Source organism: Rhinatrema bivittatum, chromosome 2 (genome assembly GCF_901001135.1).
Source record: "Rhinatrema bivittatum chromosome 2, aRhiBiv1.1, whole genome shotgun sequence".
NCBI classification, from domain to species: domain Eukaryota; kingdom Metazoa; phylum Chordata; class Amphibia; order Gymnophiona; family Rhinatrematidae; genus Rhinatrema; species Rhinatrema bivittatum.
In genome coordinates, this window is record NC_042616.1 from 781,485,584 (window position 1) to 781,500,588 (window position 15,005).

The 15,005-nt window shown below is 52.0% G+C and overlaps 1 protein-coding gene across 1 annotated transcript in view; it reads right to left on the reverse strand.

Annotated features, from left to right (window-relative positions):
* ZFAT (zinc finger and AT-hook domain containing) overlaps window positions 1–15,005 on the reverse strand; it is a 466,784-nt gene that overhangs the window by 56,686 nt on the left and 395,093 nt on the right. The window lies entirely within an intron of this gene.

The following is a 15,005-nucleotide window of genomic DNA, read 5'->3' on the forward strand; positions in this document are numbered from 1 at the left end:
CCCAGATATCTAGGCAGCAGTCTGCCTATGTCGAGATGGCGTAGCAAACGCCCTTCTTCAGATTTCTTCAAACCTGCCGTGGTAGGCAAGGATATAGTCTGATTAAGGTGAAACTGTGAGACCACTTTAGGTAGAAAGGAGGGAACCGTGCGAAGATGGATAGCCTCTGGAGTGATCCTCAGAAAGGGATCACGGCAGGACAGTGCTTGTAGCTCTGAGACGCGGCGTGCGGAACACACCGCCAATAAGAACACCATCTTCAAGGTTAGAGAACGGAGAGACAGGCCCCGAAGGGGTCTGAAGGTGGATCCCGCTAGGAAATCCAAAACAAGGTTGAGGTTCCACGAAGGTACTGGCCACTTCAGTGGCGGACGAATGTCCTTAACCCCTTTCAGGAAGCGAGACATCTGGATGCGTGCAATGGTCTTGCCATCCCTCCTGGGACCGTAGCAAGACAGTGCAGCCACCTGCACTTTGATGGAGCTGAGGGAGAGACCCTTCTGAAGCCCATCTTGCAGGAAATCCAGAACAATAGGAATTGTGGTCGCATGTAGATTGGTGCCATGAGTGTCGCACCATGCTTCAAATACTCTCCAGATCCTTACATAGGTGAGGGATGTGGAAAACTTGCGAGCTCGGAGGAGTGTATCTATCACGGGCTCCGAGTAACCTCTTTTCTTCAGTCTAGCCCTCTCAATGGCCAGACCGTAAGAGAGAATTGAGCCGGATCCTCGTGGAGGATGGGACCTTGACGTAGAAGGTCCCGGAGAGGAGGCAGGGGAAGGGGCTCCCCCTGCCAGTAGTCTTCTCATGTCCGCGTACCAGGGTCTTCTTGGCCAGTCTGGTGCCACTAGAAGAACTAGGCCCCGGTGTTTCTGAATCTTGTGGATGATGGCGCCCAGCAGAGGCCACGGAGGAAAGGCGTATAGCAGAGTCCCTGGAGGCCATGGCTGAACCAGGGCATCGATTCCGTGTGAGAACGGGTCGCGCTTGCGGCTGAAGTATCTGGGTACTTGAGCATTGGACTTGTCCGCCAGTAAATCCATGTCCGGAATCCCCCAGTGATCCACAATCATCTGGAAGGCTGTGGGTGACAGCTGCCACTCTCCTGGATTTAGGCTTTCTCTGCTGAGGAAGTCTGCCGTGGTGTTGTCCTTCCCGGCAATGTGGACGGCGGAGATGTCCTGAAGATTCGCCTCTGCCCAAGCCATCAGCGGGGAGATCTCCAGAGATACCTGTCGGCTTCTGGTTCCGCCCTGACAGTTGATGTATGCCACCGTGGTGGCGTTGTCTGACATCACTCTGACTGCTCTGTTCTTCAGTCTGTGAGCAAAGCGAAGGCATGCCAATCGAACTGCCTGAGCCTCTAGACGGTTGATGTTCCACGCGGACTCTTCTCTGTTCCACCGCCCTTGTGCGGTAAGTCCTTCGCAGTGTGCACCCCAGCCGCTCAGGCTGGCATCTGTGGTGAGCAGAGTCCACGTTGGGGAGGACATCTTCGACCCCCTGCTCATGTGGTTGGACTGCAACCACCACCGTAACTGGGTCCGTACTCTGGCAGGCAGAGGTAGGTGCGTGGAATAGTTCCGTAGACGGGGGCTCCAGCGAGAGAGCAGGGAGTGTAGTAGAGGTCTCATATGGGCCCTTGCCCAAGGTACCGCTTCCAGGTTGGATGCCATGAGACCGAGAACCTGCAGATAATCCCAAGCTATGGGCCGACTGGTACCCATCAAGTACTGGATACGCGTCTGGAGTTTTAACCTTCTCTTGGTAGTGAGACTGACTGTGTCTGCCTGGGTGTCGAACTGTACTCCCAGGTATTCCAGTGACTGGGAAGGCTGAAGGCAACTCTTGCTGAGGTTGATCACCCAGCCCAAGCTTTCCAGAAGGGCGATCACTCTGTCGGTTGTCCAATGGCTCTCCTCTCATGATTTCGCCCTGATCAGCCAATCGTCTAGGTAGGGATGGACCAGAATTCCTTCCCGCCTGAGGGCCGCTGCTACCACGACAACCACCTTGGTGAGGGTCCGCGGTGACGTGGCCAATCCGAAGAGCAGAGCCCGGAATTGGAAGTGGCGACCCAGAACCTTGAAGCGTAGGTAGCGCTGATGATCCTGATGGATCGGGATATGCAGGTAGGCTTCCGACAAGTCTAAAGCCGTGAGGAATTCTCCTGGCTGTACTGCGGTCTTGACGGAGCGCAGAGTTTCCATGCGAAACCTCGGGACCCTTAAGTATCGATTGACTGACTTGAGGTCCAGTACGGGCCGAAAGGTGCCCCCTTTCTTGGGTACCATGAAATAAATGGAATAGTGTCCAGAATTCACTTCCCAGGCAGGTACTGGGATGATAGCGTTCAAGGACAGGAGCCTCGCCAGGGTAGCTTCCAATGCTGCCTTCTTGTGTATGGGACATGAAGATTCCACAAACTTGTTCGGAGGGAGATGATGAAAGTCCAGATAATATCCCTCTCGGATAATGGCGAGGACCCACTGGTCCGACGTGATCTTGACCCATCTGGGGTAGAAGAGGGTTAAACCTGCCGCCTATGGCTCCGTCCCCCAGATGAATCGGCGGATTCTCATTGTGTGGCGCGGCCGGGACCTGAGCCCGGGCTTGCTCCCCTCTTGCGCTGCTTGGTCCGAAAGGACTGATTCCTGGCCTGAGGACGCGGCGCCTGGTAGCGACTCCTGTAAGGAATGAAGCGCTGTGAACTCCTGCCCCTGGAGGGCCTTGGAAAGGCGCGCTGGCTCCTTCTGAACCGATCTTCCGGCAGTCTAGGCACTGGAGAGGCGCCCCATGTACTGGCCAGTTTATCAAGGTCGCTACCAAATAGGAAAGAGCCCTTAAAGGGCAATCTGGTGAGGCGTGTCTTTGAAGGCGCATCAGCTGACCATTTCCGGATCCAGAGCTGCCTCCTGGCGGCTACGGAGGATGAGATCCCCTTGGCTGTTGTCCGGACTAGGTCTGATGCAGCATCCGTGAGGAACGAGAGAGCTGACTCCACGTCTGCTGCTGGAGCGTTGTTCCTGACCTGTGACAAACAGGAACGCATCACCACTGTGCAGCAGGTTGCGATCCGCAAAGATAGAGCTGCCACCTCAAAAGTCTGTTTCAGAATGGCGTCCAATCGCCGGTCATGAGGCTCCTTGAGGGCCGCCCCCCCTTCAACTGGAATGGTAGTGCGCTTGACCACAGCGCTAATCAAGGCGTCCACCTGAGGGCACGCCAGCAGCTCTTGGATAGCCGGTGCCAGGGGGTACATTTATTTATTTATTTATTTATTTAACGCTTTTCTATACCGATCTTCATGGTTGGAAGACCATATCAGACCGGTTTACATCGAACAGGGTAATAGTAACAATAGTAACAAAAAACAGTAAAAAATAGTAAATAATAGTAAAGGGTAATAGTAATAGGGTACTAGTAAATAATAGTAAAGTAATAGGTAAAGTAATAGTAAAGTAAATAATAGTAAAGTAATAGTAAATAATAGTAAAGTAATAGGGTACTAGTAAATAATAGTAAAGGGTAATAGTAATAGGGTAATAGTAATAGGGTACATGCCTGTCAGGGCCCGACCCCCTTTGAATGAGGCCGCTGGTGCAGCCCATTCTAAATCTATCAGTTGCTGTGCTGCTTGCAGAAATGGAAAATAGCAGGCTGTAGGACGAAGACCTTCCAGCAGGGGGTTCTGCGCAGAGGGTACCGTAGCGCTGGGACCTGTAATATCCAACTCTGCCAGACACAGACACCAGGTCGGAGAGATCCTCCTTAGGGAAGAACCGCCTCATGGTTCTATATGGCTCAATCCCTGGGGGAAGTTCCCTCTCGTCCGGGAATTCGGACTCGTCCGGTGAAACCTGGTCTGACTGATCTGGACTGTCCAGCGGCGGGAGGTCCCGCTCACGATAAGGGCATGAGGGTCCAGGAACAGGATCCGCAGGAGCTGCCACCGCAGCGGCAGCTGCAGCAGCCGCCGCAGTCGCAGCCACCGCAGGAACCGCCGAAACAGCAGGAACAACAGGAACAGCGGGAACCGCAGGGCCTGGACGGGAAGCCGTTTGCATCTGTACAAAGGCATGAATCCCCTTAAAGAGATCCACCCAGGAAATTGAAGCAGCCTCCAATCGCCGGGGTACAAGATCCCCCGGGATTCCCGATTGGTCGAGATTGACCGCTAAATCCGGGGTAGCCCCTGGGGAACTGTCAGCAAATCGTGGCTGAGACTGGTCCTGGCCCGAGGGTACCACGGCCTCCTCACATTGGGCACATAGGGAGTCTGGCTCTTCACTGTGCGTGGCTCTAAGCTGGCATGCAGAGCAGAGGCCGAGGGCTTTAATGCCGGAGGCAGGCGGCGCCCCCGTTAAAGACGCTGAGGCGTTCTGTTCCATTGTGTGGCAGCAATATGCGCTTAGTACATCAGGCGCTTAATAATAATATGCGGCAGCAATATGCGCTTCATACAACAGGCGCTTAATAATAATATGTGGCAACAATATGCGCTTAGTACAACAGGCGCACAATAATAATATGCGGCAGCAATATGCGCTTCATACAACAGGCACTTAATAACAATATGCGGCAGCAATATGCGCTTAGGACAACAGGCGCTGAATAATAATAAGCGGCCGCTATATACGCTTAATACAACAGGCGCTTAATAATAATATGCGGCAGCTATATACGCTTAATACAACAGGCGCGTAACAACAATATGCGGCAGCTATATAAGCTTAATACAACAGGCGCTTAATAATAATATGCGGCAGCTATATACGCTTAAGACAACAAGCGCTCAGCCATATGCGGCTAACAATATACGCTCAATGATATGCAATATGCTCTCAGCAATATGCGGTCATGAATACACGCTCAATGGTATGCAATATGCTCTCAGCAATAAGCGGTTAGCAATACATGCTCAATGGTATGCAATATGCTCTCAGCAATAAGCGGTTAGCAATACACGCTCAATGGTATTCAATATGCTCTCAGCAATAAGCGGTTAGCAATACACGCTCAATGGTATTCAATATGCTCTCAGCAATAAGCGGTTAGCAATACACGTTCAATGGTATTCAATATACGCACAATGAGGAATATAATATGCGCTTAGTCATAGACCTGCGCCTATTACGGGCGCTCAATACCTGAACAAGGCCACAAAATGGCGCCCTCCACGGCGTGCCACGCCGCCGATCCTCGGTTCCTCGGAGACCAGAAGTAAAAGACGTACGCCTTACCTGATCCTCGGCGCTTCCCGGCTGGAACCCGGGCGGTCTCCGGCTGCGGGGGGAGAGGGCAAGTACCTTCACCACCGCGTTTGAGGATATGCACCCGCTGCCTCGTCCACGCCGGGACCGAGGCGCCTCGTATGCCTCACCCGAACTTCGCCCGGGGGCTGCGTCCCTGCCGCGATTCGGCCACCGGACCGAGGACTTAAACCTCTGGGGGATCACGGAAATCACCCCGGGAAACTCTACTGGAGGAGGGACCTTAGGGTATCACCGCAGGAGTGCAGGGCTCGATGGTGCTGTAGAAGTTTTAGCGAAAAGAAAGTAGAAAGTAGAAAAATAGAAAGTAGATTTGGAAAACACACTCAGCGAGCGTGCAGGCTCTCCAAACTTTGGAGACGGAAATTACTGTTGCTACGCTTCCTTTTGGGGTATATATACACCCGTGTTGACGTCAGATCCATCTCCAACTGCTAGCACGAGCATACTATACCCATTCGTTCTGAGTCCATCTGGCTACACGACAGGAAACTGCTGTTTTATCCATTCCTGCAGCTGCAGTGGCATACAACGGGAGCACAAACAATATGGATGAGGGTGTGGAAGGAAATTCACTCTCCTTCCACGCCTGAATTCATGTTCCCCTGACGTAACAGATGAGAACCTCCCACTGAGACCGAACTGGTCGAGGAGACACAGCCTGATGGACTTTGGACACTGACCCTGCAGGAGGACACTCCTCAAACACAGCCAGTGGAGACTAAAGGGGCTCCAGTAGAGCAGCAAGTGGAAGAAGTTGGCATGCCCATTATCTGCCTGGATGAGCTTGCCAACAACATGGTGACCAACCTGATTGAACGGCAGCAAGGTCACAACACTGCTGTTGTGGAGGGATGGACTGGAGTCCAATAGGGCCTCCAGCAGATGCAGCAGGCGAATGCCGAATTCCAGAACATCACCGCACTGGTGGGAAGACTGGTTATGGCCGAGGAGGCCTTAAGTGAAGTCTTCACATCGTCGAGCCCCAGGGACAGTTAAATATATTTTTGTTTTCGCAATAAAATTGTTCCGTGTTTTTTAAAGGCTGCAATGTCTCATTTTTCCAGTGTTTTCAAGTTGTCTATATTTTACCTTTCTATGCTTTATTCGACTATGATTAAGCGTTTCCCCAAATGTGGGAAGCCTGCTAATAACACAGGAGATAATGGCACAACCTCAGATTTGCTTCCCTTTTCTCACCTCTTCCCCCAACCCCTAGACATTGCCCCCTAGACACTCCTACCCCTTGCCTAGTATCGTCATCTACCTTCCCATTTCCCACCTGACTGTGGCATTACGCTTGTCATCATCCTCTCCCTCTCTCCCCACTCTATCAAATTTTTGCCCTTGTACGTTACAGGGACAGCACTGGAGGCCTGTGCTGGTCATAATACTGGAGAGCCAACAGGACAAGATCAAATGTTTAAATCTTAATAATTATTGATATAAAAAATAAAACTATTTTCAATGTATATAGAAATGTACTGAGGGGGGGGGGGTAAGGATAGGGGACAGGGGTTGTTTAGGCGACGAGGAGGAGCCTCACTTGTGAGGCAGCAGGGGCCCACTTGTCCGGGGCAGGACCAGTGATCCAGCTCCTACTTTGGTCGACAGAAACTCGATCATCCACTGCTGGCCTTGTACTAGCTCTGCCAAATTGGCCCCCACATACACCAGGAGTCCTTGCACTGTTTCCATCCTGCGGTCCAGCCGACCGAGCAGTGTGAGCACAGCATCCAGGCATGCCTCGATTGAAGAAGGCCTTCCTTCCTCACCAGGCACATCCTCAGATGCTGCCTCTTGCTCCTACCGATCGTGGGCTGCAGATAGAGCATCAATGGAGGGCTCCTCATCGTCGGGGAGGGAAATGGGGGGGGGGGGGTGGTGGTGGTGATGGGAACCGAAAACCGGGGCGTGCACATCCAAACGGTAGTGCCGAGCAAAAGTATGCAAAGATGTCCAAATGGCGGCCCTGCAAATCTCCTGCGGAGAGACAGATTGACTCTCCGCCCAAGAGGTAGCCTGAGAGTCTAGAGAATGGGCCTTCAGGCCCTCCGGAACCGGACGACCTTGACAAAGATATGCCGAAGATATGGCTTCTTTCAACCACCGCGCAATCGTGGTCTAAGAAGCCTGCTTACTGCGATTGGGGCCACTGCAAAGGACGAAGAGGTGGTCCGACACACGAAAGTCATTGGTAACCTGGAGATAGCGAAGCAAGACTTGTTTGACATCTAGCCGACGGAGGTCACCACCAGCCGTACTCTCAATCTGTTCCGGAGAAAACGCGGGGAGTTCTACCGACTGGTTGACATGGAAAGCGGAGACAACCTTAGGCAAGAAAGAAGAAACAGTCTTGAGAGAGACCCCAGAATCAGAAAAACGCAAGAAGGGCTCCCGACAGGTCAATGCCTGGAGCTCAGAAATCCGGTGAGTGGAAGAGATAGAGACCAGAAAGACAGTTTTGAGTGTGAGATCCTTGAGCATAGCGTGGCGAAGAGGTTCAAACGGAGCCGCACAGAGAGCACGAAGGACCAAGTTGAGACTCCATGACGGGCACGTAGCATGAGAGGGGGGGCGGAGGTGTCTAACGCTCCTCAGAAACCGAATCACGTCCGGATGAACTGCTAGGGAATGACCGTCCACCCGATCCAGGAGAGAGCCGAGCGCAGAGACTTGAACGCGCAGAGAACTAAATGAGAGGCCCTTGGAGAGACCCCTTTGAAGAAAAGAGAGAACCAAAGGGATCGAGGCGGAGGTCGCAGGAATACCCGACTCCGCACACACAGACTCAAAAACTTTCCAGATGCGCACGTAGGCCAGGGAAGTCGACTGCTTTCGGGCTCGCAGCAGGGTGGAGATGACTTCCTCCTTATACCCCTTACGCCTCAGACGACGCCGTTCAAAAGCCAGGCCACTAGACAGAAGCGATCAGCCTGGTCAAAAAATACAGGCCCCTGACAGAGGAGACTAGGTAGATGCCCGAGGCGCAGGGGTCCGTCCACCGCCAGATTGATGAGATCCGCGAACCACGGTCTTCGCGGCCACTCGGGCACGACTAGAATCACTGGTCCCCGGTGGAGTTCGATTCGTCTGAGAACTTTCCCCACCAGGGGCCACGGGGGAACAAGTACAGAAGAACGTTCGCTGGCCAAGGCAGAGCCAGAGCATCCACGCCCTCCGAGCCATACTCCCTCCAGCGGCTGAAGAACAGATTGGCCTTGGCATTGTGAGAGTCGCCATGAGGTCTAGGTGGGGGGGACCCCACCTGTCCACTATCAGAGCCATGGCTGTGTCCGAGAGCTCCCACTCCCCCGGATAGAGCGACTGACGGCTGAGGAAGTCTGCTTGAACATTTGCCTTGCCCGTGATGTGGGAGGCCGCAAGGCACTGTAGATGCTGCTCTGCCCAAGAGAAGAAACGGCTGGCTTCTAAGGCCACCAGGGGACTGCGAGTGCCCCCTTGGAGATTGATGTAAGCCACTGTGGTGGAGTTGTCGGACAAGACTCTTACCGCCTTGCCGCGGAGCAGGGGGAGTAAATCCTGAAGAGCCAGGCATACCGCCAGGGTTTCCAGGTGATTGATGGGCCAGCGAGACTGAGTCGGCGACCAGGTACTCTGGGTGGACTGAGAGAGACAAACTGCACCCCAGCCCGACAGATTGGCGTCTGTGATCACTATTGTCCACTGTGGAGCTTGAAGAGGCATCCCTTATAGTAGATTTATTTATTTATTTATTTAGCATTTTTTAATATACCGAGGTAGATAGTCAGTATGATGTAGATACTATGATGTAGATGAGGAAGAGACAGCCACCACTGTGTCGTCTACAGTAGAGTCCAAGAACGGGAGGACTATGTGATACTGCACAGACACTGGCTGCCAACGGGATAGCAAAGCTTTCTGAAACGGATGCATATGAGCCAAGGCCCAGGGAACGAGGTCGATGGTGGAAGCCATGGATCCCAAAACCTGCAGATAGTCCCAGGCCGTCGGGGAAGATAGCGCAATCAGATTCTGGATCTGCTCGATCAGTTGAGGGTGCGCGCTCGCGGTAGGAAGACCTTGCCTACCCGAGTGTCGAAGTGGGCTCCCAGGAACTCCAACTCCTGGGAGGGCTGAAGGTTGCTCTTGGAGAAGTTCACTATCCACCCAAGGGAGGCGAGGAGAGACAATACGCGATCCACCGCCTGTTGACAGGAAGCCGCTGACTTGGCCCTGATGAGCCAGTCGTCCAGATAGAGGTGGACAAGGATTCCCTCCCAGCGCAGCGCCGCTGCTACCACCACCATGACCTTTGTGAAGGTGCGGGGCATGGTCACAAGGCCGAAGGGAAGCGCCCGAAACTGGAAGTCCTGATTGAGGATGTGGAAGCAAAGATACTTCTGGTAGTTCCGGTGAATGGGAATATGGAAGTACGCCTCTGCAAGATCGAGGGAAGCGAGGAACTCTCCGGGACGGACTGCCGCAATGACCGCATGCAGGGTTTCCATGCGGAAATGAGGGATCTTGAGGGCCAGATTGACCCTCTTGAGGTCTAGTATTGGGCGGAAGGAGCCGTCCTTTTTGGGTACGGTGAAGTAAATAGAATACTGGCCGGCGCCAAGCTCCCTCTCCGGGATGGGACCACCGTGCCCAGATCCAGGAGTTTGGAGAGAGTTTGAATCACTGCGTCCCTCTTGGACCGACCGCACGGCGAGAAAAGAATAAGATACGGAAGGTCGCGAACAATCTCGAAGGCGTACCCATCTTTGATAATGTCGAGGACCCATTGATCCGATGTGATTTTGACCCATTCCTCAAAAAACAGGGAGAGGCGGCCGCCGAGGCGAGGGACCGAGGAATGAGTCAGCTGAAATTCATTGCGTGGCAGGCTTAGGGGTGGCGCTCGCGGGCTGGCCCTCACGAAAAGGCCACCTTCCACGAAAGGACTGCGACCAGGACTGCGTACGAGAAGAACCCCTGGAGGAACCTCCCCGCCCAGGCAGAGCGTAATAACGCTGACCCCTGAAGCGAGAACGAGAGGGCGCGAAAGACCGGGCAGGTTTAGGACGGTCCTCTGGTAGTTTATGGACCTTGTTGTCAGCCAAGGAGTCCATAAGCTTCTCGAGGTCCTCTCCAAAAAGCATCTTACCTTTGAAGGGCAGAGTGCCCAACCGAGCCTTGGACGACTGATCAGCCGACCAATTGCGCAGCCAGAGGAGCCTCCGAGCAGACACCGCCGAAACCATCGCCTTCGCCTGAAAACGGACCAGATCGTAAAGGGCGTCTGACACGTAAGCGATGACGGCCTCCAGACGCTCAGCCTGCTCTGCCTCTGCCGGCGGAAGTTCCTGGGCGCAGAGTAACTGTTGGACCCACCTGAGGCCTGCCCGCATCATGAGGCTGCTACAGCAAGACGCCCAGACCCCGAGGGCCAAGACTTCGAAGATGCGTTTCAGGTGAGCCTCTAATTTGCGATCCTGCCCATCCTTTAGAGCCGTGGAACCCTCCACCGGAATCGTGGTGTGCTTGGTAACCGCTGAGACATAAGAATCCACAGCGGGATATTTCAGCAGCTCTAAACCTTCCTCCGGGAGGGGATACAGCTTATCCATGGCACGCCCCACCCGGAGAGCACCCTCAGGGGCCTCCCATTCCCATAGGATCAGGAGCTTAAGCATGGGGTGGAAGGGAAAGGCGGAGGCCGGAGCCCTGAGCCCCCCCAGGACCGGATTCATATCCTTGGGCAGAGAGTCCATCAGATTATCCACAGTGGGGACCCTCCAAGTCCAACTCCTGCAGGACGAAGGGAATGAGGGGCTCCAATTCCTCCTTACGGCATACACGGAGGGCTCTGGGGTCATCCCCCTCTAAAGGGGGGGCATCCTTCGGATCCGGGGACACGGTGGGGTCCGGGAGTCTGGGACCCATCGGGGGAAGGAAGGGGGGGCGCCCCCAGGACCACCCGCACCTGAACCGACCCCTGGGGCTCCTCAGCAGGGCCGGGAGTCAATGGCACAGATTGAGGGATTTTTGGCAGAGGGGGGGGGTCAAGGGGGGGGCGTTCGTCCTCCTCCTGTAAGCTAGCTAAATAAGATTTGTGCATGATGAGAACGAATTCTGCAGAAAAAGGGACCCTGGATTTCCAGGGGGGGGGAGGGGGAAGCGAGGGGGGGTCAGGACCCCCTCCTGGGGACCCGCAGGGTAAATCAAAAAAATCCGGCCCCCCAGCCCCAGGGAGGTCCGAAATCGGGGCCAATGAAAAATCCAAAATGGCCGCCGTTCCCGGGATCTGCCGACCCGGGAAAGGCCTAGCCACGCCGGGGGAAGAGGATCCCCGGGTTAAATTTGCTTGTCCTGCCGAGGAGGGACCTTCCCCACCCAGCAAGCAAGCAGAGCAGAGGCCCTGCCGCTAAAAACGTGGAGAGGGCAGCCCACAAGAAAGGCAGGCTGCCTGCCGGGGCATAGCAAGCCGCGGCTGAAGAAAAAAAAGCAGAAAAAAAGGTTTGAGTGACAGCCTGCAGTGCTGGAATGAAGCAGGGGGGAACCTGCTGACTCCTGCCTGTCTGGCTGCCGGTTCAAGGCCTGGTAGGACCAGAAAAATTAAAAAATGCTGGTCTACTGCTGCAAATAAGTTAGGGGTAGGGGAATACCGGTAACTTATTTAAAGTTTGAAACTTTTTTTTTTTTTTTTATTGAGCGCAGCAGCGGGTTCAAAAAACCCTCTCGGCAGCCAGATTGGGGGGAGACGAGACCCCGAGAGACTCGGTCCCCACACCTAGAAGCGTACACGGACTCAGGCTATGCAGCGCAAAAGGGGCAAAGCCCCCCTGAGCCCGGCAAGAGCTGGGAGACGGATCCATCTCCCTCGCAGAAAAAAGAAAAAACCACTAAAAAATAAAACAAAGTCTTATAACTAATTTTTTTTTTTTTTAAAAAGGAGAAACTACAATGAATACTTGCTTGAGCCTAGGAAAGAAAAAAGGAGAGGCTGACTAGCCTACAGCAGAGAACAGAAGGGGACCTGCTACACCTGCTTGGAGACAGACGAATACTGAAGGGTTACAGGATAGGCTCTGCCCTCATATAGGGTATCCTTTCAGTTTTAGTCTGTCTCCATCTGCTGGAAAGGAGGCTCAACCCACTGTCTGGACTGATCTGGGTATGTACAGGGAAATACCTATTTATACTAAAATAAACCAAACACTTTAAATAAACCACTACCTTCACTTTAAATAAATGCTATTGTTAAATACCTTATTTAACCAGTATGGTCTTTAACCTTCTATGAAATGCCAAAAAGTTCTTCAACTTGCATTTTCAATCCAAATGGTCTTGGACACCGCCATCTGTACTTGCTCTAATCCTGCCGCCATCTTTAAATGGTTCATCTTCACCAATCAAAAATAATTCTCCCTCCCCTAACACCAATTCCACCACTCACATCAAATATTTTCAAGCCCCTTGCAGACTACAGATTCCAATGAAGTGACCATAATATTGAACCAACCCACCCTCAATAAAATGCCTCCCACTCCATCTCTTTGTTTAATCCAAAAGGTTCTGAAGTGTTCCACATGTAAATTAATTTTTGTTCCTTCTGCTGTAGTAGCCAAGAACCATCCCCCTGGCAATTACTCTGAATCTGCTGAACAAACACTTAACATCCTCAATTTGATGTTTACAAGCTCTCCAGTGTTCAACCAAGAGTGCCCCTTCTTTTCCAGTCCTTAAATTGCTCATGTTCAAAGGTTCTCTGTCGCACTTCCTGTTTAGTTTGCCCAATATAAACCAAATTACACATACTAACTATAGCATAAACAACCCTACCCGATTGACAAGTGTATCGGCCTTTAATAATAAACGGATATTTGAATTGTGCATGATTAAATACATTAATGGTCAACACATCATCATTCACTGAGCACCCAGAGGACTGAATTGCCCCATGTCACCATCAATGTTACTTCCAACCCCTCCCCCCCCAACCCACGATAATAAACTTCTCAAATTTCTCCCTTTTTTTTTTATAGCAAATATAGGATTTTCACTAAACCTGGGTAAGGACCTTAAAACTGGCCATTGTTTTAGAACAATCCTTTTAATGTGAGATGACCTGGATGAATAGGGGATGCAACATATCACTCTATTAATCTGAGAACAAACAGCAGTCAACAGCAGATTATCTCTATTGGCATATCCCCCCCCCCCCCCCCCCCCTATATGCCCGGTTTACACATTTCCTCGGGTATCCTCGTGAAATGACTTTCTATATAAGGTGTTTCGCTTTAATCCTGTATTCCCCAATGGACAAATTCTACAATATCTTAAAAACTGCCCAATTAGTATACTTTCTTTTAATCTCTGAGGATGAAAACTTTCAAAGTGTAGGATTGAATTTCTATCAGTGGGTTTAGTCTATACCAAACTAACTATTTTACTCCCTACCCTATATATACCGTCATGTCTAAAAAGGCCAACTGACTGTCAAGGCACTGAACTGTGAACTCCAAATTGGAATCAACAGAATTGATCCATTCCTTAAACTGCATCAATTGTTCACAACTTCCCGACCAAATCCCAACCCCTTTCCCTCCTCAGTGGCTCATCTCCAGCACACTGTGCCCCCTCTCCCCAGCACATCCTGACCCTCCTGCCACCTGATCCCAGCACTTCCTTCTGCACTGCCCAGTGTGGCCCCAACACATTCCCAATCCTCCTAATCCAAAACCCAGCACACTTCCGACCCCTCAGACTGGATCAACACACTCCAATCCCCTTCCCCAGCCCAGCCCCGGACCACACTGCCCTTCCTTTACAAAAACACTGAATATCCCAGCCCTCGTCAAATACCCAAGGAAATTAAAGTGCCCTGCCCACCAAACCCAACACTGTAAAAGCCCCCAAGAAAGCTCCATCAACCTCTTCCCACCTCAACGCTTACCAAACTATGGGTCTCTGGGGCTTCTAAAGGCAGGCATCATCCTCCATCATTTCTGCCCCATCCTTCGACTTAGGAAAATGGCCACTGGACAACCTGAGGGTCAGTGCCATTATGTTATCGCTGGGGGCTCCTGAGGTGCTTACGTGAAGAGGGTTCGTTGTGGTGGGAAGCCTGGAACTACACTTTTTTTTTTTTTTTTTAATTATTCCATTTTGTAATCTGGTGGTTATGGCTGGTGGGGAGCACATGTGCACTCCACCAACTTGTGGTCAGACAAAACATTTGATTACGCATATTATATACAGATAACAACCCTTTTTCTCCTGCAAGGTTATGCCACCCATAATGACCTTTGACCTGACGATGTAGCTGAAAAATGCTGCAATTCCATGCATGTGCTCTGGTTATCAAGAGATTATGGCCATGGTTCTTATTTTACCATGAATGGGATAAATTATTTTACAAAAATGCAGAATTTCCAGTATCTGATGCGAAAATGTGACATTCTTGGCATAACGTAAAACTATTGGCTGCGATGGTAGATCAAGGCTGAGGGGAGAGGGAGGGGGTGGCAGCAGCTATTGCATCATCAGATCAAGACTAAGGAGGCAGCGGTGGGAGCAGGGAGGGAAGGGGGGACGCCAACAGCAGCAGATCGCGCTTAGGAGGTAGGGAGGGGGCAGCACAGTGGACCGGGGCCCAGGAGGAAGAAGGCAGTGTTTGTGTGTTGCCAAGTCACAAAAAACGTAAAATGACAAAAATAAATAAATAAATCTCCAGTGAAAAATGCCCTTTGACAAAAC